At 41.2% G+C, this 21931-nt stretch overlaps 2 protein-coding genes across 2 annotated transcripts in view; one reads left to right on the plus strand and one right to left on the minus strand.

Moving 5' to 3' along the window:
• The window catches only part of Galk2 (galactokinase 2), a 175554-nt gene extending 156138 nt beyond the window's left edge, over positions 1-19416 (plus strand). The window contains exon 11 of the transcript XR_008215144.1: positions 19307-19416. The gene's annotated coding sequence lies outside the window, so the exon portion shown is untranslated. The remainder of the gene's footprint in view (positions 1-19306) is intronic.
• Fam227b (family with sequence similarity 227 member B) overlaps positions 1-21931 on the minus strand; it is a 176490-nt gene that overhangs the window by 38691 nt on the left and 115868 nt on the right. The gene's annotated exons all lie outside the window — the stretch shown is intronic.

Here is a 21931-nt window from a genome sequence, read left to right on the forward strand (position 1 = left end):
AACAGGAAAGAACACCCGGGAGACTGTCAGAGTCAGAGGACAGCTCATTTATTATACCCCAGGAAGAATGGATCCGAATGGTGCTATGTCATTAGCTGGGGTAAGAACGTATGGGGTGCTTCATTTGCATGCTCGGGAGCAGCAGGGGCCAGGGGAAGGAACCTTATAAGGTCATATAGAAAAGAGAGGAAGTCCAACCCAGATGTTTCAGCAGTCAGATAACAGCAACCAGTCCTAGTAAGCATTGGAGATGCATGAGCTTATCAGTTGCTACATGCAAGTCTGCACCTGGGGATGTCTCTCTGCTGGGGTCTGTTGGTACCCTACTCCAGGAGGCTTGTGGTGGGGAGGGCAGCCAAACTCCTACTGCAGAGTTTTAGGCATGCTTTGACCCTTTCTTAGCTTCAGGCCAGCCCTGTGACCTTAGATGGTTATGTAGGTTGATAATTCTCTAGATCAGTGGTTCTCAGCCTTCCTAATGCTGAGACCCTTTAATAAAGTTTCTCATGTTGTGGTGACCCCCAACCATAAAATTATTTTCATTGCTACTTCATAACTGTAATTTTGCTACTGAGTGGTGTCTCAGTTCCTGAGACTATTAGAAATATGTATATGGTTGTGACCCATATTGATTGCACACAATGGCAGCTAGTTTTTACCAAGTTGTGTTTACTAGTATCTGTGATCATATGCAAGGCTGGGATGGTGCTGGGCTAGAATCATATGAAGGCTATGTGAGGTCTCTTACGTCAATCAAAGCAAAGTCCCTCAAATACCCAGATTTTTTTCCCCCTCAAGACATAAACAGGATTTTGAAGATGTGTGGTACTGGCAGTTAAAAAGTTAGGCACAATGCATCCAAAGACTAAAACTGACAGTACCTGTGACTTCAAGGCTGAGAACCCACAGGTTCTCTATTAAAAGCCAAGGAAGTCCATGGACCAAAGAGGGAGGAAACAGCAGTGGGATTAACTTCCGAATACTTCAGTTCAAGTCTGATCCATCTTACTGATGACTCAGAAATTCACGGTGTTTTAATCTCTCATCTCTAATGGGAAAAGATAAACACTTCTGTTGGAAATTCATTGTCTTAGTTACTTTTCTATTAGTGTGAAAAAACACCATGATCAAAGCAATTCACAGTTTTAGAGGGTTAGTCCATGAATATATATCATGGCGGGAAGCAGGCAGGCATGGCACCTGGAGCAATGACTGAGAGCTTGACATCCTCATCCACAGGCAGCAAGCAGAGAGAGATACTGGGCCTAGTTTGTGCTTTTGAAACCTCAAAGACCACCCCCAGGGACACACCTACTCCAACAAGGTCATATCTTCTAATCTTTTCAAACAGTTCCACTAACGGAGGACCAAGCATTTAAACATATGAGCCTTCGGGGGTCATTCTCATTCAAACCACCGCACTCATCTACATGCTCAATAGTTTTTTATATAAAGCTTAGTGTACAAGAAGATTACAGGGCAAGCAAAGGCCACAAGAGTAACAACACATCGATGATACATGCATCATCCAACTTGATGTCTTTGGTTTTGCTGTCAAGGTGCTTTAACATACTATAAATTTGTTTAATACGTCAGTAGGCTAAATAGACAAATTGAAGGAAAATAGAAAATTTCATTGATATAATTTATAAAAAAGTAAAGTATATCTTTCAGAATTGATAAATACAGTATCTGAAATTAAAAAAAATTCTTCCAGTGTGTTTGACAGCAGAAGAAGGTAGGATCACCAAACTTCAAGGATGTATGTAGAAAATACCTGTAGAGAACCAAAACACTCAGTACAGGGATTGGGACAGTACTAGAATCCTGAAGGAAATGAGGGATGGTTAGGGCACAATAATATTCCAAGGGATAATGACAGCATAGTTCCCAGGTTGATGGAAGATGTTCACTCTCCAATTTAAGAAGTGTAACAAATTCCAAGGTTGACAAATATAAAGATAACCAGCCATGCTTGCCTCACACTCAAACAGCTAACAATTAGAGATGAAGGGGGAAATTCCCCAACAACATAAGGAAAAGACAGAACACTAATGTGAAGAATGGAGGAAGTCTTTAACAGAGGTCATGGAAAGTGCCTGTAAGCATCAACACAAAAACAAAGACAAAATTCACTGTCATCCTAGAAACACGTGCTCTACAAAGACACCCTTTCAATGTGAAAGTCAAATACAAAGAAATCCAGACTCAAAGAAAGGATGGAACACTCAATACTTTTGAAATTTTCTGTATTAGTAGTCTCATTCCCCAAGGCCTAACCCCATTGCCTATAATTGAAAAATGGACAACCTCCTTGCCTCTTGGTTCTTTATTTAGAAAAGGGGAGCCTATCTAAGCTACCCAAATAGTTACAGTTACTAGAAAGCTGTAGTGTGATGATGAAACTGTTTGTCAAGTCGTGTTCACAGACAAAGGCATTCAGTATATAAATACCACCACACTACAGTTGCAGACATCTGCTGCTGCACAGGACCCCTCCCCTGCTGCAACCCTGGTCATCTGCTTTCTCTCCTTGTAGGCTTTGCTTTTTTGGGTGTGATGAACAGATAGTCCCATGCTGTCTGTAGCCAGCTACAGTTCATTTTATTTGGTAGTGCCCTGCAAGGACAGAGAGGGCATGGGGTAACCTGGAACTGCAGTTACAGACAGCTGTAAGCCACTGTGTAGATGTTGGGGGTTGAACTTGGGTCCTCTGGAAGAGCAGCCATTGCTCTTAACTGCCGAGCCATCAGCGCCCACCCCCCCGAGCCCTTGGAAATATTTTTCATTCTGCTGCAGTAATTCTTTCAAGGAATGTCTATAGTCGGTAAGCCTTTGAAATTCTTATTTGCTTAAGATATTTCAGCTTCATCTGAATGAGTTTGATGTCTATTTTTGCTAATATTTTGGCTCTCCTTAAAAACAAAACAAAACAACAACCACTGCATTGTTTTCTGAAGGCATAATATCACGTGTGACTAGAGTTCCTTCAGAAATAATTTGTGATAAGTTTAACTTTTGAAATGTTCAGCCTTTTCTCTTTATTGTATGACAGCAGATGTTTTGCTGACATTGAGGTCTTTATTGATTCAGCTTGGCCCTTTGCAAGTCATGCCAATATAACTATTTCAGCTTTGTTCAATTTTGGAAAGTCTCATTTCCTCCCTTTTCCATCTTCTTTTCCTCCTGGAGTGACGACACATTCCCGGAGATAGAACTTCTATGTGAATACATTTGTTACATGTTTTTCTTTATCTTCTGCTTCTCAGTATTTTTGCTCAACTTGTGAATATGGTGACATCCCGAATCATTGATCTGTTGTCTAGCTGTAACAATTCTATTACCTAATCACTCTGCTAAGTTATTTACTGTCATAATGGTATTGATTCCTAAGAACTAGTTTTCACACAATTTCTTTATTAGTATGAGCTTTTTTAAAACGCTGTAACATAATTTCAAATAAACTCTATGTAAGCAAGTACTATGTTTTTTTTTCCTTCTGGGAATAGAGAGTTGGGTGGGAAAGTGGGGTGGTATTTATCACTAAAGTTCACAGTCTCATATATATTAGAAAATGTTCAGTGAAGATTAGTTCAATAAACAAATGCAGAAATTCTGGCAAAATTGAAATGCTTTATATTGTACATCAACAGAGATCACAAAGGTCAGCTTTGTTTTCTTCATCATGCCCTTCTCTCTTGTCCTCACCTGTATTAACTAAAGATTACGTTTGTTATTGTAAATTATTGGCACAAGTTTCTCTTGAGATGGGTAGTCTTTCTTCTAAGTGAGTTTCTCCCCACAGCTAGAGGGTTTGTTTCTCCATTGTGTTCTCTACGTGTGGCCTGGCATATGTTTAAGGTCATTGGAGCTAGCATGCTTTGGTCTTGAGGGGGCGGGTCCATTACAGTCACACATCACCTCCTTCATCAAAATGAATCTGAAATGGAGACAACTGTGGCTTGGAGTTCAGATTCCAGACTAGCTTCCCTCTGCAAATTTCTCAATTTATTTTAAAATTTATTATCTGAATTCTCTTCAGCTTTGATTCCTCATGTAGAAAATGAAGATAAAGGGGTAGCCATACTGCTTTTTTGCTTTCTATCTATCTGTCTATCTGTCTATCTATCTATCTATCTATCTATCTATCTATCTATCTATCTATGTAATTTCCTGAATGAAGATTAAAATACGAGTATATTATGCTTAAAAAATTGCTCGGCATAGCCGGGCAATGGTGGCACACATCGTTAATCCCAGCACTTGGGAGGCAGAGCCAGGAGGATCTCTATGAGTTTGAGGCCAGCCTGGTCTACAGAGCGAGATCCAGGACAGGCACTCAAACTACACAGAGAAACCTGTCTCGAAAAAACAAACAAACAAAAAATTGTCCAGCATGTATTAAATGCTCTATAAACAGGGTGCACAAACAAGACACAGGTTAGTCTCCTGTTTCTTATCACATCCATCCATCTTAATGTATTAGGTTTATTCAGGCTCTCTCCCTTCCCTTGTTTGAATATCCTTCCAAGCTCACCTGTTCCCAGGAGGTCCTTGTTCAGTTGCACCTAGAATGCTACCTTAGAATGGCCTACCTTTTATCATACTTGTGCTTCACTTTGGGTTTTGTTTTTGTACCTAAAGTCCCTTACTTTATAGATTTCTTCAACAGTAAGTTAGTAGTTTCTTACTCTATTTATATATGACAGATACAAAGAAGCTAAGTAATTTGTTTGCATCTCATAGTTAAGAACAATTATTCAAACTTGGAAATGTCTGGCTATGGTTTATATAATCCTGAAGTTTTTCACAGCTAACCCATTCCTTTTGACTTCTACCCACTCCTTATGAAAGGAATGCATGCATCTTAGTGCTCTGTCAGGAGTTCTCAGTGACTTCTCTCACTGCTCATTTATTCCTCCTTAGTAATCTTGATTTTTTTTTTACTTCTTTCTTAGTACATTTACTTTGCTATCTCATTCCCATAGTGCTTTGCATGTGTTATTCAGTTTAGTTCTTTCAGAAACAAACTGTTGCTTAGAGTGGATCATTTCCCATGTTTAATTTCCAAGCTCTCTCATTGTGAAAATAGGTTTTCAGGTGTTAATTTGCCCTAAATGATGACCCATACCAACCTTCCTTCCATAAACTTCTCCCTTACTATGAAACAAACAAACAATTTGTCAAATTAGACTACACAAACAACTCTTTAAAATTTTTGGATAAAGGTCTAAATTACCAGAAGTTGCATCATTTATGGGTTATTATTTGAGAATTGTTTGCCTTCTATAATATGAAGTTGTTCTAAGAAGAATACTGATTATAATGGAAAACAGATTTTTTTTTCAAAAAGGCTGAAAAAAAGACAAATGGCAAAACTAATATAAGAATAACTAAGGAGATCCCTAAAAACCAGAAAAGTATGGGTATGATAGAAAAAGTGTGTGTGTGTGTGTGTGTGTGTGTGTGTGTGTGTGTGTGTGTGTGTGTATGTGTGTGTGTGTGTGTGTGTGTGTGTGTGTGTGTGTGTGTGTGTGTGAGAGAGAGAGAGAGACAGCAAAAGATGGGGGTGGGGAGAGATCAGAATTTTAAAATGCAGAGGGAAGGACGAGGTGAGCTTGCTGAGCAGTAACGACAAAGACTGGAAGCCTTTGTAAATATTTGGTATCAGCAAGTAAGTGTCAGAACTTTTTTTTCTTTCATTTTTCTTTATTAAGAAATTTTCTACTCTCCACATACTATCCACTACAGTGATATTTCAATTGTATTGAAATGTGATTTTATTTGTATGTTAATAAATAAAGTTGTCTGGGGGTCAGAGCTAATAGCAAACCATCGCAGAAGCTGGGCGGTGGTGGTGTACGCCTTTAATCCCAGCTCTTGGAAGGCAGAGCTAGGTGGATCTCTGTGTGTTCAGGGATACAGCCAGCATGAAGACACACACCTTTAATCTCAATACCAACCATAGAAGACCTGGAGGTCTGTACAGACAGGCAGTGATGAGGAGGTCATGTGGTTGGGTTTACAACCAATGAGAAGACAGAAGAGAAAGTCAATAAAAAGGACAAACAGACAGGAAGTAGGTCTCTAGCTGAAGAGGACAGCAGCAGCAGTGAAGGGAAAGGCTCTTAGCTCTGACCTCTTGGGCTTTCATCTCTGCATTGGCTCTGTGTTTCTTATTTAACAAGACTGTTCATCTACAATCCACAGACCCCCCCCCTCCTCCCTCCTCCTACCCCCCAGCCTCTTTTCCAAGCCACCCTACATCCCTATATCCCCCAAATCGAGGTCTCCCATGGGGAGTCAGCAGAGCCCAGCACACTGAGCCTTGGCAGGTCCAAGCCCCTTCCCACTGCTCCAAGGCTGTGCAAGGTGTCATACTACAGGCACCGGATTCCAGAGCCTGCCCATAGACCAGGGACAGATCCCGATCCCCCTGCCTGGGTGCCCTCCAAACAGTTCGAGCCAAACAACCGTCTTCCGTATCCAGAGGGCCTAGTCCAGTCCCATGGGGGCTCCACAGCCACCAGTCCAAAGTTCATGGGCTTCCACTAGTGTGGCCGGTCATCTCTGCACGTCCTCCCATCATGATCTCGACATCCCTTGCCTGCAGTATCTCTCCTCTTTCTCATCAATTGGATTCCCAGAGCTCAGCCTGGTGTCTGGCCGTGGATTTCTCTCTGTATCTGCCTCCATCAGTCACTGGACAAAGGCTCTATGATGACAGCTAGGTTATTTGCTAGGCTGGTCACTAGAGTAGACCAGTCCAGGCATTCTCTGGACCACTGCCAGCAAAACGACAGCCTACAGAATGGGAAAAGATCTTCACCAACCCCACATCTGACAGAGGGCTGATCTCCAAAATACATAAAGAACTCAAAAAGCTAGACATCAAAATACTGAACAATCCAATTAAAAAATGGGTTACAGAGCTTAACAGAGACTTCTCAGCAGAAGAATCTCAAATGGCTGAAAGGCATTTAAGGAATTGCTCAACATCCTTAGTCATCAGGGAAATGCAAATCAAAACAACTCTGAGATACCATCTTACACCTGTCAGAATGGCTAAGATCAAAAACACTGAAGACAGCCGGGCGGTGGTGGCGCACGCCTTTAATCCCAGCACTCAGGAGGCAGAGCCAGGCGGATCTCTGTGAGTTCGAGGCCAGCCTGGACTACCAAGTGAGTTCCAGGAAAGGCGCAAAGCTACACAGAGAAACCCTGTCTCGAAAAACCAAAAAAAAAAAAACACTGAAGACAGCTTATGTTGGAGAGGATGTGGAGCAAGTGTCAGAACTTAAATTATACCTAGGAAATCAAGGGAGTAAAAAACAGAGAAAAGAGATGGCCTCTCAGTTCAGAAGACACAAGCTAAGTCTAAGAGCATGAGGACTCAATAAAATCCTAGTAAGTACAAATATGAAATGTTGCAAATAATAGTAAAATGTGCCAGACATTTTATATATTGTAAATAAGAACAGTGATATTTTGATAATTTTGAATCAGCTTCTTGTTTTTTATATTTGATGCTTACTTTGGAAATAAACTGTATCAACACACCATGATACATAGCATGCTGAGTGGGATAAAATGGAATGGAAGGAATGAGGAAGACAAGGAAAACAAGGGAAGAATATGGCATAAATGATTATTATTTTAACTAGTCTTTAACCAAACTCTTTAGCTACACTAAAAACTAGAATTATTGATTTTAATTTTATTGATCCAAGGCAAAAATGACATGATGGATATTATTCAAAAATGTATAATCCTTAGGGCCATTTAAAATATAGTGGTTTCATGTACTAGTCTCTTGGTTTGGGTCCATTTCAGCCTTTCCTTCTAACCCATCTCCATTCCTTTGTGACTCCTGCTGAACCATAGAATCACTCTCTACCAGGGACCCACAGTGGTCACACTAGGCTGGTATTCAGAGACCCCACAACCACTGCACTTGACTAGCTAGGATCCAGAGTAGGCAACAACAACCAAAGAATGGAGCACCTACCCAACAAAGACAAGACCAAATATCTACACCAAGAATCTCTTCAAACATGGTAACTCCAGATGCCCAGATCCCAGAGCAAAAACACGAACATGAACAGCCAAGACATTATGCCTTCTCCAGAAGCCAGCAAACCTATTGTAATAAGCCCTCAGAAAAGCAACTCAGCTGAAGCACAAGACAAGGACTTCAAAACAGCAGTTGTGAATATGCACAAGGACCTTAATGAGCATCTGAATAATGCCTTAATGAAGGCCATGAAAACACAAACAGTTGAATAAAATAATGAAAACAATTCAAGACACAAAAATAGAATTTAACAAAGAAATAGAATCACTAAAGAAAACCCAAACTGGAATAAATCTGTAAGCAAAAAACTCAACAAAATCCTTGGAGGGAAGCCTCATAAACAGATCAAAAGACGCAGAAGAAAGAATTTCAGGTCTTGAAGACAAGGTAGAAGAAATGGATAGCTCAGTCAAAGAAAATGGTAAATCTAAAAATATCCAGACACAAAACAAGTAGGAAATATAGGAGACCATGAAAAGAGTAAACCTACGAAAAAATAGAGATAGTGGAAGGAGCTGAAACCCAGATGAAAGGCACAGAAAATATTTTAAACAAAATCATAGAAGAAAATTACTCCAATCTAAAGAAGAAGGTGCCTATAAAGGCATAAGAGGCACACAGAGCACCAAAAAGGACCAGAAAAGAAACTCCCCATGGTGCATAATAATCGAAACACTAAATATATGGAACAAAAAGGATATTAAAAGCTGCCGGGGGCGGGGGGGGGGGAACCAAGATGTATTTAAATGTAGGCCCAGTATAACAACATGATTGTTTTCAGTGGAGACGCTGAAAGCCGGGAGGGTCTGGATAGGCATTCTACAAGCTCTAAGAGACTACAAGTGCCAGCTCAGACTGCTATACCTGGCAGAACTAGTAACTGCAATTGACAGAGAAAGAAAAACACTTCATTGTAAAAGCAAATTAAAGAAACTTCTGCCCACCAATCCAGCTCTACAGAAGGCACTAGAAGGAAAACTTCAGTCTGAAGAGGTTAACTACACCGAAGGGACACAAGAAACAAACAATCCCAGAACAGCCAGTCAAAAAGGAGGAGACCTACACCACCACAACAAAGTAATAGGAACCAACAAACGTTACTCACTAATGACTCTCAATATTAGTGGTCTCAATTCCACAATAAAACAGTACAGAGTGACAGACTGGATTAGAAAACAGGATCCATCTTTCTGTTGCTTCCAAGAAACACCCCTTACCATTAAAAACAGACGTCACCTTAGGGTAAAAGGCTAGAAACATATTCCAATTAAGCAAACCCAAGAAGCAAGCAGGCATATAGCTATTTTAATATTTGACAAACTAGACTTCAAGCCAAAATTAACCAGAATAGATAGAAAAGGACACCACATATTCATTAAAACAGTGGTTCTCAATCTTCCTAATTCTGCAACCCTTTAATACAGCTCCTCATGTTGTAGTGACCGCCAACCATAAAATTATTTTCATTGCTACATCATAACTAATTTTTACTACTGTTATGAATCATAATGTAAATATCTGATATGCAAGATATATGACATGCACCCCCTGTGAAAGGATTGTTCAACCACTAAAGGGAGCATGGCCCATAGGTTGACAACCACTACATTAAAGGAAAAATTCACCAAGAGGATATCACAATTCCAAATACTTATGTATCATCACAAAGGTACACAAATCTATAAAAGAAATGACAAATTGACCCTGACTAAAATCACATATTGACCCTAACACAGTGATAGTGGGTGACTTCAGTACCTCACTTTAGCCAACAGACAGGTCATCCAGACAAAAATTAAACAGAGAAATGTTGGAGTTAAATAACATCATAAATTAAATGGACCTAATAGACATCTACAGAATATTCCACTCCAACAATAAAGAATGTACTTTCTTCTCAGAATCTCATGGCACTTTCTCCAAAATTGGCCACACAATAGGAAACAAGGCAAATTTCTTTTTTTTTTCATTTTTTCTTTATTAAGAAATTTTCTACTCACTCTGCATACCACCCACAGATCCCATCTCCTCCCTCCTCCCACTTCCCAGCCCTCCCTCCCAAGCCACCCCACATCTCCACATCCCCCAAATTAAGGTCTCCCATGGGGAGTCAGCAGAGCCCAGCACACTGAGCCTAGGCAGGTCCAAGCCCCTTCCCACTGCACCAAGGCTGTGCAAGGCGTCACACCACCAGCAGTGGGCTCCTAAAAGCCTGCGCATGCACCAGGGACAGAGTCTGATCCCCGTCTGGGTGCCCTCCAAATAGTTCGAGCCAAACAACTCTACCATATCCAGAGGGCCTAGTCCAGTCTCATGGGGGCTCCACAGCCACTAGTCTACACTTCATGGGCTTCCATCAGTGTGGCCGGTCATCTCTGCACATCCTCCCATCATGATCTCGACGTCCCCCACCTGCAGAATCCCTCCTCTCTCTCATTGATCGGATTCCCAGAGCTCAGCCTGGCGCTTGGCGGTGGATCCCTGCATCTGCCTCCATCAGTCACTGGACAAAGGCTCTGTGATGGCGGTTAGGGTATTCACTAGACTGGTCTACACCAGAGTAGACCAGTGCAGTCACCCTCTAGACCACTGCCAGCACTCCCAGGTGGGTTCATCCTTGTGGATTCCTGAGAGCCTCCTTGGCACTCTGCTTCTTCCTATTCCCATGATGTCCTCATCTGTCATGTTATCTCCTTCCCTGCCCTCCCACTCCATCCCTGTTCCAGCTCAACCCTCCCATTTCCCTATGTTCTCATCCCCCACTCCTCACCCTCTGTCTCCACCTTCCCAGTCTGCTCATGTAGATTTCATCCACTTCTCCTTTGCTGAGCCATTCATGTGTCCCTCCTAGGGTCTTTCCCTGTTAGCTAGCCTCTCTGGAGCTGTGGGCAAATTTCAACAGATAGGAGAAAACCGAATTAACTTCCGCAGTCTACCTGACCACCATGCAACAATAGGAACAGCCGAAAGTATCCTGACTCACGGAAGCTGATAACTCACCACTGAATGAGAACTGGGTCAGGACAGAAATCAATAACTAAATTAGAAACTTTTAAGAATTGAATGAAAATAAAAACACAATTGAAAGCATTTTTTTTAAATAATAAGAAAAAAGATCCTCTGAATTTGGAATTTGTTAGCATTCAAATTGAGTTTGGGTTGAAATTAGTCTTCTGCTTTGTTGATGTTTCCAAGGTTGCACAAAGTAATATGATGTACACATTGCCATGGGAAGTTCAGAACTATCTAAGAGGGAAAGCAATTGTCAAGCATCTATATTAATAATTTTGCATCTATATTATAAATTAAATGTATCATATTTTCCATATTCTTTTACATATTTAGCTAAGCTTCATCTACTATTATTTACTACATGAATAGTGCTTGGCATTAGTGAACAACATTTCTTTAAAAAAAGAATTTATTTTATTCTTGGGGGTTGAAGAGATGGTTCAGTAGGTAAGAGCACCGGCTGTTTTTCCAGGGAACCTAATTTAGACCCTCAGAACCCACGTGGCAGCTCACAACCATCTGTAACTCCAGTTCTAGGAGATGCAACACCTTCTGGCCTTGACAGGCACTAGGCAAATACATGGTGCAAAGACATACATGCAGGCAAAACACTAATAATTATAATAATAATTTAAAATTTTTTTTTACTTTTAATTATATGCGTGTGTGTGTGTGTGTGTGTGTGTGTGTGTGTGTGTGTGTGTGTCTATATGTTTTAAGTGTATGTGTGTTTTGGGGAGAGGAGTGAGTGGTATATGCACATGTGAGTGCATATGTCCACAGAGGCCAGATAACCTGTTGGATTCCCTGAAGCCGGAGTTATAGGTGGTTGTGAGCTTCTTGATGTGGGTGATGAGAATTAAACTTGGGTCCTCTGCATGAATAGTATGTGCTCTTAACTCCTGAGCATCTCTCTAGGCCCATTTCTATCATTTCTTTTAAAATATTCTATAACTTTTTGTTCTGTATATTTAGTATTTTGATTACTATGCACCATGGGGAATTTCTTTTCTGGTCCTATTTGGTGCTTTGTGTGCCTCTTATGCCTTTTTATAGAATTTTAAAATATTCTATAAGAAGAAATATTATTTTTCCTTTAATGAACTCACTTGGAAATCTAAGGTGGCCACGTGCAGTGCCCGCTTTCTACCCACCTCAGCCAGACTGGCCTTGTTCTAGTTCACATAAAATGATTATTATTTTTTTTCAATTGAGCCATGTTCTGGCATTAGACAGAGAAGTTTCTTTAGCTTCTATCATGTTCTTTTCATTTCATTGTGTGACCTATTTTGTTTTTGCATGCTTATATGTATTATTTTACTATTATGTTTCTCAACAAATATATTTTCTTATTTGGAAGGAACTGTAAAAACAAAAGCACTTTTATTTTCGGAAAAATGACCAGAGGATATTAAGTATTTCTTAAAAATTCCAACATTGTTTTTCTCAAGGAATTTAACTCTCAGTATCACAGGGATTGAACTGAATACTCACCCAACATTTGATGACAACCACGAGACTCACTTATGGTTTCAAATCAAAGGACTAAACCATTTTAGTCTCTTATATTAAAGTCATATAACATAATCTTTACTGTTCATACATTTCATTTGCTTTAATACTGGGACATATCATACACTGGTTATCAGAGACATTGTTAATTATAAAAACAAGGGAAGACTGGTCTTAATGTAGTGTGTGTGTGTGTGTGTGTGTGTGTGTGTGTGTGTGTGTGTGTGTGTGTGTGTGTTGTGTGAATGTGTGCTATGTGAGTAGGTATGCATGCCTGTTGTATGTGTGTGTGGAGATAAGAGGTTGATTTCAAGCATCATCCTCTATCACTGTCCATCTTGTTTTTGAGATAGGGTATCTCTTCTTGAGCCCAGGGTTGGCCACTTTTGCTAGACGAGCAGGCAGCAAGCTCCAGTGATCCTCCTGTATCCACACCAATGTTGTGGTTACTGTCTCTGTCTGCCTCATGTGGCTTTTACATGAGTGATGGAGATCTGAGATCACGTGTTCACACTTGTGCAGGGAGTCCTTCACCCACAGAGCCATCTCCAAGCCCTCATTCTCAAAGTTTTGAATAAAATACGTAATACAGCATAAGCAAAACTTTCCCCTTGTACTTGGTATTGCCAGATGCTCTTAAAATGCATTTCTGTTTTCACGTCCACCCTCTTGTGTAACTAGTTCATTTCAAGGAAGTCAGATGGTCACAGTTAGTGTAGATGGGGGCATCTACACTGACCTGCATTTGGGCTATAGCATTCCTCACACCCCTCTTTCTCAGTTCAGCAAAGGACACTGCTGTTTATCCATTTTCACATGGCAATTGAACTCCGATCTGTTCTTACTCATTACCTACCACCAAGTTTTGCTTCTAACATGTGTCTGCACATTTGTTTCCAGCCTTGCTGCTATAATCCTAGTCCAAGGCACGATCTCTGACTTGGATTTTAACCACAGTCTCCCAGTGGTCTCCTTACTTACATTTTAATTATTTCCTAGATGACCAAAAGGCACGTCTCATGAGGTATCTCACATTCATACAGGAGTAGAAGCTATAATAGGAAGGGGCAAACCTCAAAGTCACATTGGTTTCCCCACAGAATTTCCCCCTTATTCACTAGGACCATTATATTTTCGTTTCCAGGAAGCAGTATGCTCATTATCGCCTCACAACTTTGGTTTTCTTTGGAACTTTTCTGCCTTCTGATTTCTTCTTACTGCTCAGTTCTTGGCTTACACATCACCTCTTTAGAAAGACTTTCTGTGACCTGATTCCAGTAGCTTCTCTCCTTTCTATCATTCGCTATAATAGTAGCCTATTTATCTTTTTTTCTGATAACCATGGGTGTGGTGTTGATCTCAACTGTTTTGTTTTTGTTTTTTTTGTTTTTCGAGACAGGGTTTCTCTGTGTAGCTTTGCGCCTTTCCTGGGACTCACTTGGTAGCCCAGGCTGGCCTTGAACTCACAGAGATCCGCCTGGCTCTGCCTCCTGAGTGCTGGGATTAAAGGCGTGCGCCACCACCGCCCGGCTCAACTGTTAACTTGAGGAGATCTAGAATCACCCAAGAGACAAGCCTCTGGACATACTTGTAGGGTGTGATCTTGATTAGGCTAATTGAGGTGAGAAGACCCTTTCACTTTGGGTGATTCTGGGCTACATAAAAGGGACAAAGAGATCCGGATACCACACTCAGCATTTCCTACGTCCTGAGCGCAGACATGATAAGACCATCTGCCACAACCTCTCACTGTGGTGATATTTTATTTGTGCTGAAATGTGGTGATATTTTATTTGTGCTTTAATAAATAAAGCTTGCCTAGAGATCAGAGGGAAAAGCAACCCATTATAAGTAAACAAAGAAATCAGGCAACAGTAGCACATGTCTTTAATCCTATCACTTGGCAAGGAGGGATCTGTCTGGATCTCTGTGAGTTTCAAGGCCACACTGGAAACATCCAAGTGTGGTGGCACGTGCCTTAAATTCCAACATTAGTTAACCATAGAGATCTGGAGGTCTGTACAGATAAAGAGGAAGTGACAGAGCTGGGAGGGAAGAAGTGATGTAGCTGGACAGAGAGAGCAAATCACATGGCAGAATAGTAGGTGTGGGTAGACAGGAAGTATCTCGCATTTGGAAGCAGAGGTGAGGTCAGCTTGTGGCTGTTCTTATTCCTCTGATCTTGCTCAGGCTTTAACCCCTATATCTGGCTCTGTGTTTTTTATTTAATAAGACCATTTTGAAATTCGTCTATACCTCACTGCTAGGAAGTCCCCACCATGACGGACTTTACCAGGGAACTGTTGACCAAAATAAGCTCATTTTTCCTTAGGCTTTTTTTTGTTGGACATTACATATCAACAACAGAACAAGTTACCAAACAGAAATTGGTTACCAGGAGGAGGGCTGTTGCTTTGATAATCATGACCATGTGGATAAACCTGACCTTTGGAATGGTTGTGGCTACGACGTGGAAAAGTTTGGTACTTTGTGCTAGAGAAACCATAGCATGTTGGAAGCAGAGACTGGTAGGCTATTCTGGTAGGAGCTTGGGAGGCAAGAATTCTGAAAGAAATGCAGCCAGTAGAGACCTGAGATTTCAGAGGGGAAAAAGGATTCTATCAGGGACTGGGCTAGGGGCCACCCATGGGCTATTTTGGTCAGCAATGTGACTTCAATCGGACCGTGTCCTCTGAGAACTTGAGTGAAATTGAGTTTAAAGATAATGGATTAAATTTTCAGGGGAGAAAATTTCAAAACAGGAAATCATTCAGGCTGGTCTAAGAAAAGATCTGTAAGTGTTGAAAAAATCAGTGCTACAGAAGAGAAAACTCCTGTGCTACCCTTGGACAATAGGGAAGATTTCCTGAGATTAAATCTTTACCTATCAGAGGTTCCATCATATGAAGACCCAAGTTCATTAAAAGGCAGAAAGCCTAAGATGAAGGGGGTTCTCTGATCCTCAAAAGTGTTCCCCCAGGGCCTGCATACAGAAGATGACCCAGCTGTGGTTAATGGGGCCAGGCTACACTTAGATGACAGTAGACTTGGTGGGTTGTCCATGTGGTAGACAGTCATGCTTAAAGTGATGTGCTTGGGAGTCAAGGTGATGGGAATGGTTGTGATGGTTTGTAGCTGGAGAGCTTAACTCCAGGTCCCACCAAGCCCCGCAGTCCCACAACCCACGTATAAAATAATCACTCAGATGCTTATATTACTTATAAACTGTATGGCCGTGGCAGGCTTCTTGTTATCTACTTCTTCTGTCTTAAATTAACCCATATCTATTAATCTATAAGTTGCCACGTGGCTCATGGCTTACCGATACCTTACATCTTGCTTGTCATGGCAGTGACTGGCAGTGTCTCCCTCAGCCTTCCGCTTCCCAGAATTCTCCTCTCTCCTTGTCCCGCCTATACTTCCTGCCTGGCCACTGGCCAATCAGTGTTTTATTTATACAGAACGATATCCACAGCAATGGTTAATCTCAATTGTCAATTTTATGAGATCTGGAACCACTCGAGAGACAGGTCTCCTGGGCATGGCTGTGGGGACTGTCTTGATAGGTGAACTGGGTGGAAAGTCTCACCCACTGTGGTTAGCACCATTCCCTGGGATGGATCCTGAACTGTTAAGGTTAGTAACAAAGAATTCACATGAAAGTAAGGATTGGCAAGAAGAAACAGGTGTAGAAGAAGTTGTAGTGGAAGAACTGATAATTTTGGAATAAAATAGAGGAATAAGAAGGATTTAGTCCATTTGAATTGAATACCACCGAGGAAAAACTTTGAATAATCTTTCAAGATAGCATGGGTATCCAGCTGGATGGGAGGCTCATAGGTGAGTACAACTTGCCCTTCTCTTATCCATCAGACATTGTTGTAATCATAAGTTTTACACTGATACATGGTTTTCAGGTACCTATCCTTCAGTGACTGAATATTATGGAGAAGTCAAAACCAGCTTCTTTCTATCCTTCAAGGTCCTTTAGCTGAGGCATGAACTATATAAACATAAGAAAGATTAGCAGAAGAAACCAAACATTTTAATTACATGTGCATGCTCAGGAGTCACACACAATATGATTCTCAAAAAGAACACAGCTGATTGAAGCCTGTGTGGCATCCTGAAGTACAGACAGGAAGCTTGTGTGGCATTCCAAAGTACAGGCAGGAAGCTTGTGTGTCATTCCAAAGTACAGACAGGAAGCTTGTGTGGCATTCCGAAGTACAGGCAGGAAGCTTGTGTGGCATCCTGAAGTACAGGCAGGAAGCTTGTGTGGCATCCTGAAGTACAGACAGGAAGTTTGTGTGGCATTCTGAAGTACAGACAGGAAGCTTGTGTGGCATCCTGAAGTACAGGCAGGAAGCTTGTGTGGCATCCTGAAGTACAGACAGGAAGCTTGTGTGGCATCCCGAAGTACAGACAGGAAGCTTGTGTGGCATTCCGAAGTACAGGCAGGAAGCTTGTGTGGCATCCTGAAGTACAGACAGGAAGCTTGTGTAGCTTCCTGAAGTACAGGCAGGCATGGAGGCCTGAGGCTTTCCCGGGGTTTACGGATAATTCGGTGGGGAAGCATGTGGTCAGCGTAGGTGTCTTGTACACAGACTGAAAACTCTTTAGGAAAGGAAACTCTGTCTCCAAGCAAAGGTCAGAAAGGGTGCGGCTGTGGTATCAGCCCCTCCTCTCTGACTGGTAACAATTCTCTGGAGGGAACTCCTCACCAGAGAGTTTCCTTTGAAGGATTAATTTCCCAGAAAGAGTCTCTGCCTGCAGTTCTTTGAACAGTGTCCTCTGTTCAAAGGGATCAGTATGCTGTGGTGTCCTGGTCCCAGGGTTCCTCAACAGAAGACAGGTTTCCCTACAGCATTCTGCCTGTCTTTCTTTGGAAAATTACCTGTACCCCACTTTTAAAAGTTCACTCAGTACTGACCAGTCATAGTTATAAAACTAATGAAATAAAAATTAAACCATTTTTCTGACACATTGACATCTACAAAACATATAAAAAAAGTTTTTACTAGCTTTACCCCAAATTTTGTTGCATTGCTATGTAGATGACTAATATGGAACCTAAGAATGATAATTTATACAATAATGTAATAAGCCCCATTGCAAACACCCTCTGTTAGCACACTGCTTTGTCAAAGTCAGGCAGCACTGGACAGCTGGAGTCAAGGAGGACATTTCTCAAGTTTAGCTTAAGGACTGGAGAATCAAGGCCACCAAGAACAAGGCATCCATGTGCCTTAATGATACTGAAATTGCAACTGTCCAAACAATAGCCCACTAGTCCCAAGTAGATCTTGCTTTAGGGTTAAAGTCAGATTACAATTTAGTAAATTCATAACATAATTTGAAGGATTTTAAACTTAGATTAGCATTTCAGGGAGCTTTATAAATACAGAATGAAATGAAGCAATGTTGTTATAGACTCAGGAATACAGAGACTCAAATGGCGTTTGTAAACTGAGATATTTATAAGTTGAGTCACAGGCACACCGCAATGCTGAATGTATGACTCACACTTTGCATCTTATGAGCAGTTAGTGTTTAAATGTTACGGCATCATGCCAAGGGCAAGCGAGCTGTTTACATGATCAAGGACCTCAGGATTGCTCCATCATGGCTTTTCTTCTAAGTTTAAATTACTGTCTTTGACCAGGCCCATCATGTTTGGAAAGACAGGTCTGTCTTCCTGTGTTCTCGTCTTTTTCAAATGAGCCCAAGTTCCTCCTGCAGCGTACACAGTTTCTAACGTCAAATCCCGTCTGCCTGTTCAGCTTCACGCTTCTCCTTCTGCTTGGGCTCTCGCTTCTGAACGTTAGCATGGTCCTTCTTTTGGGTCTTGGAATGTAAGATCTTGGCTTCCCCGCCCGGTACCATCCCCAGATCCCCTTGTTTATGCTGTCCTCTCCCTGGAATGCACACTCTGGAAGGGCAGAGATCACTTCCAAAATACTCACCATTGTGTCTTCAGAGGGCTAACCCAGCATCTGGCAGCACAGAGCTATTGGATAAATATTTGTTCAATGGATGAATCAGTTTGATAAGTAAGACTGGTTGCACAGTATGATCCAGAGTCAAGGCTGAATTTATGTATTGAAACCACACAGGAAATGATGAAGGCAAATTCCTAGTGTGGGGTTAGCCATAGGAACGTGGAAGGGATGGTGTTTGGAACCAGTGTCAGATGTACAGCACAGCATATTTAGTCATATTTATAAGAATAAATCAACCTAGTCCCAGTTTCAAGAGTCCCTATCCTACATAGGACTGGAATACAGATATCTAGACAGCTTTTGGAAACTGACCCTTACAGCTATATTTGTATGCCATAAAATAGCATATTTATAACTGCATTCATTATAATATTTCTACAGTAAAATACATGGGTAAAAATGTTTACAGAGGTTGGTTGGATACATTGAGATATACGCATCCAATGGACTGGCATGCAGCTGTAGAAAACGAGTGAGTTTTCTAAACTCTGATTTGGGAATTTTGTATTTTTACTAAGTGCAAATAAAAGCAACATGCAAAACAATGTATGTGTGTCATAATACTTCTATGTATGTAAAAGGGTGGGATATAAAGTAAAGACCACCTGTATATATGTGTATAGCTTATGTGTATAAGCGTGAAGAAATTGGAAATTAAAACATAAAATTCCACAAGTCAAAGTTTCTATCATTTATCTGTTCACAGAATGAAGACTATAATGAAGATTGCTAGGAAGAGGTAGATGGTTGATACAGTGATTGGCTGCATGGAAGAATTTCTCTAAATTTCTAATTGTATTTTATTCCCAAAGCACATGGGACAAGTATAAGATACCATTTCTGTTTGAAGCTTTTCAGGTGCTAACATTCACCTCTAACGACATCTTAAAAGTAAATATTTGAAAATGGACACAGATACTTTTCTCGGAGATTTAAATGCATAAGATGGAGAAATTTTCAACTAAGGATGAAGCTACCTCTATCTGGAAATAGTGAAGAACAGAGTCTTCAGAGCGCTCTGTGCTTCTCCATGGCTGCATGTGTGTATCACAGTAAGAGCAGAAGATGACGGCCACTGTGTAATTCAGAGACACAATGAGAGTGGCCCTGCTAGAGATAACTGGACTAGCAGCTCATTGAGAACCATTTCCAACAAGGAAGACTAGCAAGGACAAGAGAGAAATTTCCCACCCCATCGTGGGCCCATCTTGAACGGATTATTCTCCAATAAGGAAATGAATCAATAACTTCAAAAGGAATTTAAACCACCCATATAATTCCCTGCCTGATATCAACTTGCTCAGTGGCTACTTGGATAATAATTTTATAACTTGTTTTCAACAAGATTGCAGGTACTCACTCCTGTGCAGCACATTTTAAGGAGAGGTTGAGCATTCTGCAGTATGCACTGAGAACTGATCGCAAAGCTTTCATTTCTCTGGAGGGAACGGGAACTCTTAGGAATTCTGAATCCACTCACTGTTAGTCCTCCCAGATTTTCTTTTGTGGGGTATTGCTAAAAAGACAAGAACAGCATCATATCTTTTTTCCTTCCCTCTTCCTCCATGAGCAAACCATGATGGGATGTTCTGAGCCCTCTAGCTTTCAATAGATGCAGCTGTAGGACAGTGCGTCCTCCTCTGCTTTGAAAACCTGGTGCTTCAATATTTCATGAACCAAAGACAGCTAGGTATGTTTGAAACAGGCTGTGCTGTTGACGCTTTCCCCTACAAGCACAGTCAAAAAGGGGAGCACAAACTCATTCAATTGTTTCAACTTAGTTCTCGGTTTCTGTTTGGCCTACCTGCACCACCTGGTGGTAGTGTCTGTTAAATGTAAAGTTGTGCTTGTGTGTGTGTGTGTGTGTGTGTGTGTGTGTGTGTGTGTGTGTGATGGGGATAAGTGGAAAAGAGAATTTTAATACATGTATTCTTAAATACTCATTTAGACTGATGGTACAATGGCTTCATACTAAATATAAAATACAGTCTTGCTCAGTACAGGATAGGCAAGAACTCATTTTGGAAAGCAAAAGGGCTCTCTTATATCCATTAGTTAATGACCTTATAATTCTATTCCTGGATTTATCAGTTATTTGTTATGATATTGCTCTCAAGGAGCACAAGTCAAACACCAAGGCAAAACCATTTTTCTAAAAGAATAATAGTTTTACTAATCATGTGTCCCTTTGCTTCTGTGAGCCATCAGTATTAATAAATCACAAGACACAGGATGTTAAAATGACAGAGCAGCACCAGTCTGATTAGACACGGTCATTGATTTGACAACTGAAGCAGCAGCTGAGCCACAGGGAGACCAAGTGACTGGTCCAGGGCCACACACACTCTTTGTTAGAATCCCAATCCAGTAAGAAACCGGGTCTTCTCAGCCTAAGGACGAACACACAGTGGTGCAGTACCTGTGAAAAGATATGTCCTTGCTTGCCTAGGAAAACCTGCTTTCAGACCCTGAGTGGTGGGTTGCTCTAGCACACTGAGTATGAAGGACTATCCCCCTTGCACCTCGCCTGCCCCAAAACTCCCCAAAATCAAACAACGGTAACAAAAACCATGTAAGATCAGGGAGCCTGTGTGGGTCCCTGTATGCCTGTATGGGTCTTCTGCATATATGTTATGGATAAGTAGCTTGGTGTTCTTAGGGGATTCCTAACAGTGGGAGCGGGGGCTGTCTCTGACTCCTTTGTCTATTTATGGAACTCTTTTCCTCCTCTTGGGTCGCCTCGTCCAGCCTTGATGTGATGGTATGTACCTGGTCTGATTGTAGTATGTTATGCCTTGTTTGGTTGACATCCCTGGGAGGCCTGCTTTTTTCTGAGGGGAGATGGAGGGGACATGGATCTGAGGGACGGGGAGATGGGCAGAGAGAATTGGGGGAGGGGAGGGAGAGGGAATTGCAGTCTGGATGTAATATATGAGAGAATAATACTAAAAAAATGTATTGCAAAGATCATCTAACTATTAAAAAGCTGCTATACATGTTCTAGGAAATGTTTTCAAAGTCTGTACAACTGCTGTGTTTTAAAAGTCTAACATTTATTTCCTTTTCTCCTTGTAACTGAGGTCTGTTTCCACGGAGTGGATGCCCACTTGTAGATTTAAACATAAGCCGTGTTCATAGCTCCCCCTTATGACCACTCAACATTACACAAGCCTCCTTCTATCCCTGCTGTTTTATTCAACAAACAGCTCACTGGTTAAGTTTTAATTGCTTCCAATGAGGTCAGCAAAGGTATTTATTGAAAATCTCTGAATAAAAGGCTCCATGCACACACACAAGCGCACGCGCTCACACACGGAGAAAATCCTTTTGC

Source organism: Peromyscus californicus, unplaced genomic scaffold (genome assembly GCF_007827085.1).
Source record: "Peromyscus californicus insignis strain IS unplaced genomic scaffold, ASM782708v3 Scaffold_7__1_contigs__length_154581171, whole genome shotgun sequence".
Classification (NCBI taxonomy): domain Eukaryota; kingdom Metazoa; phylum Chordata; class Mammalia; order Rodentia; family Cricetidae; genus Peromyscus; species Peromyscus californicus.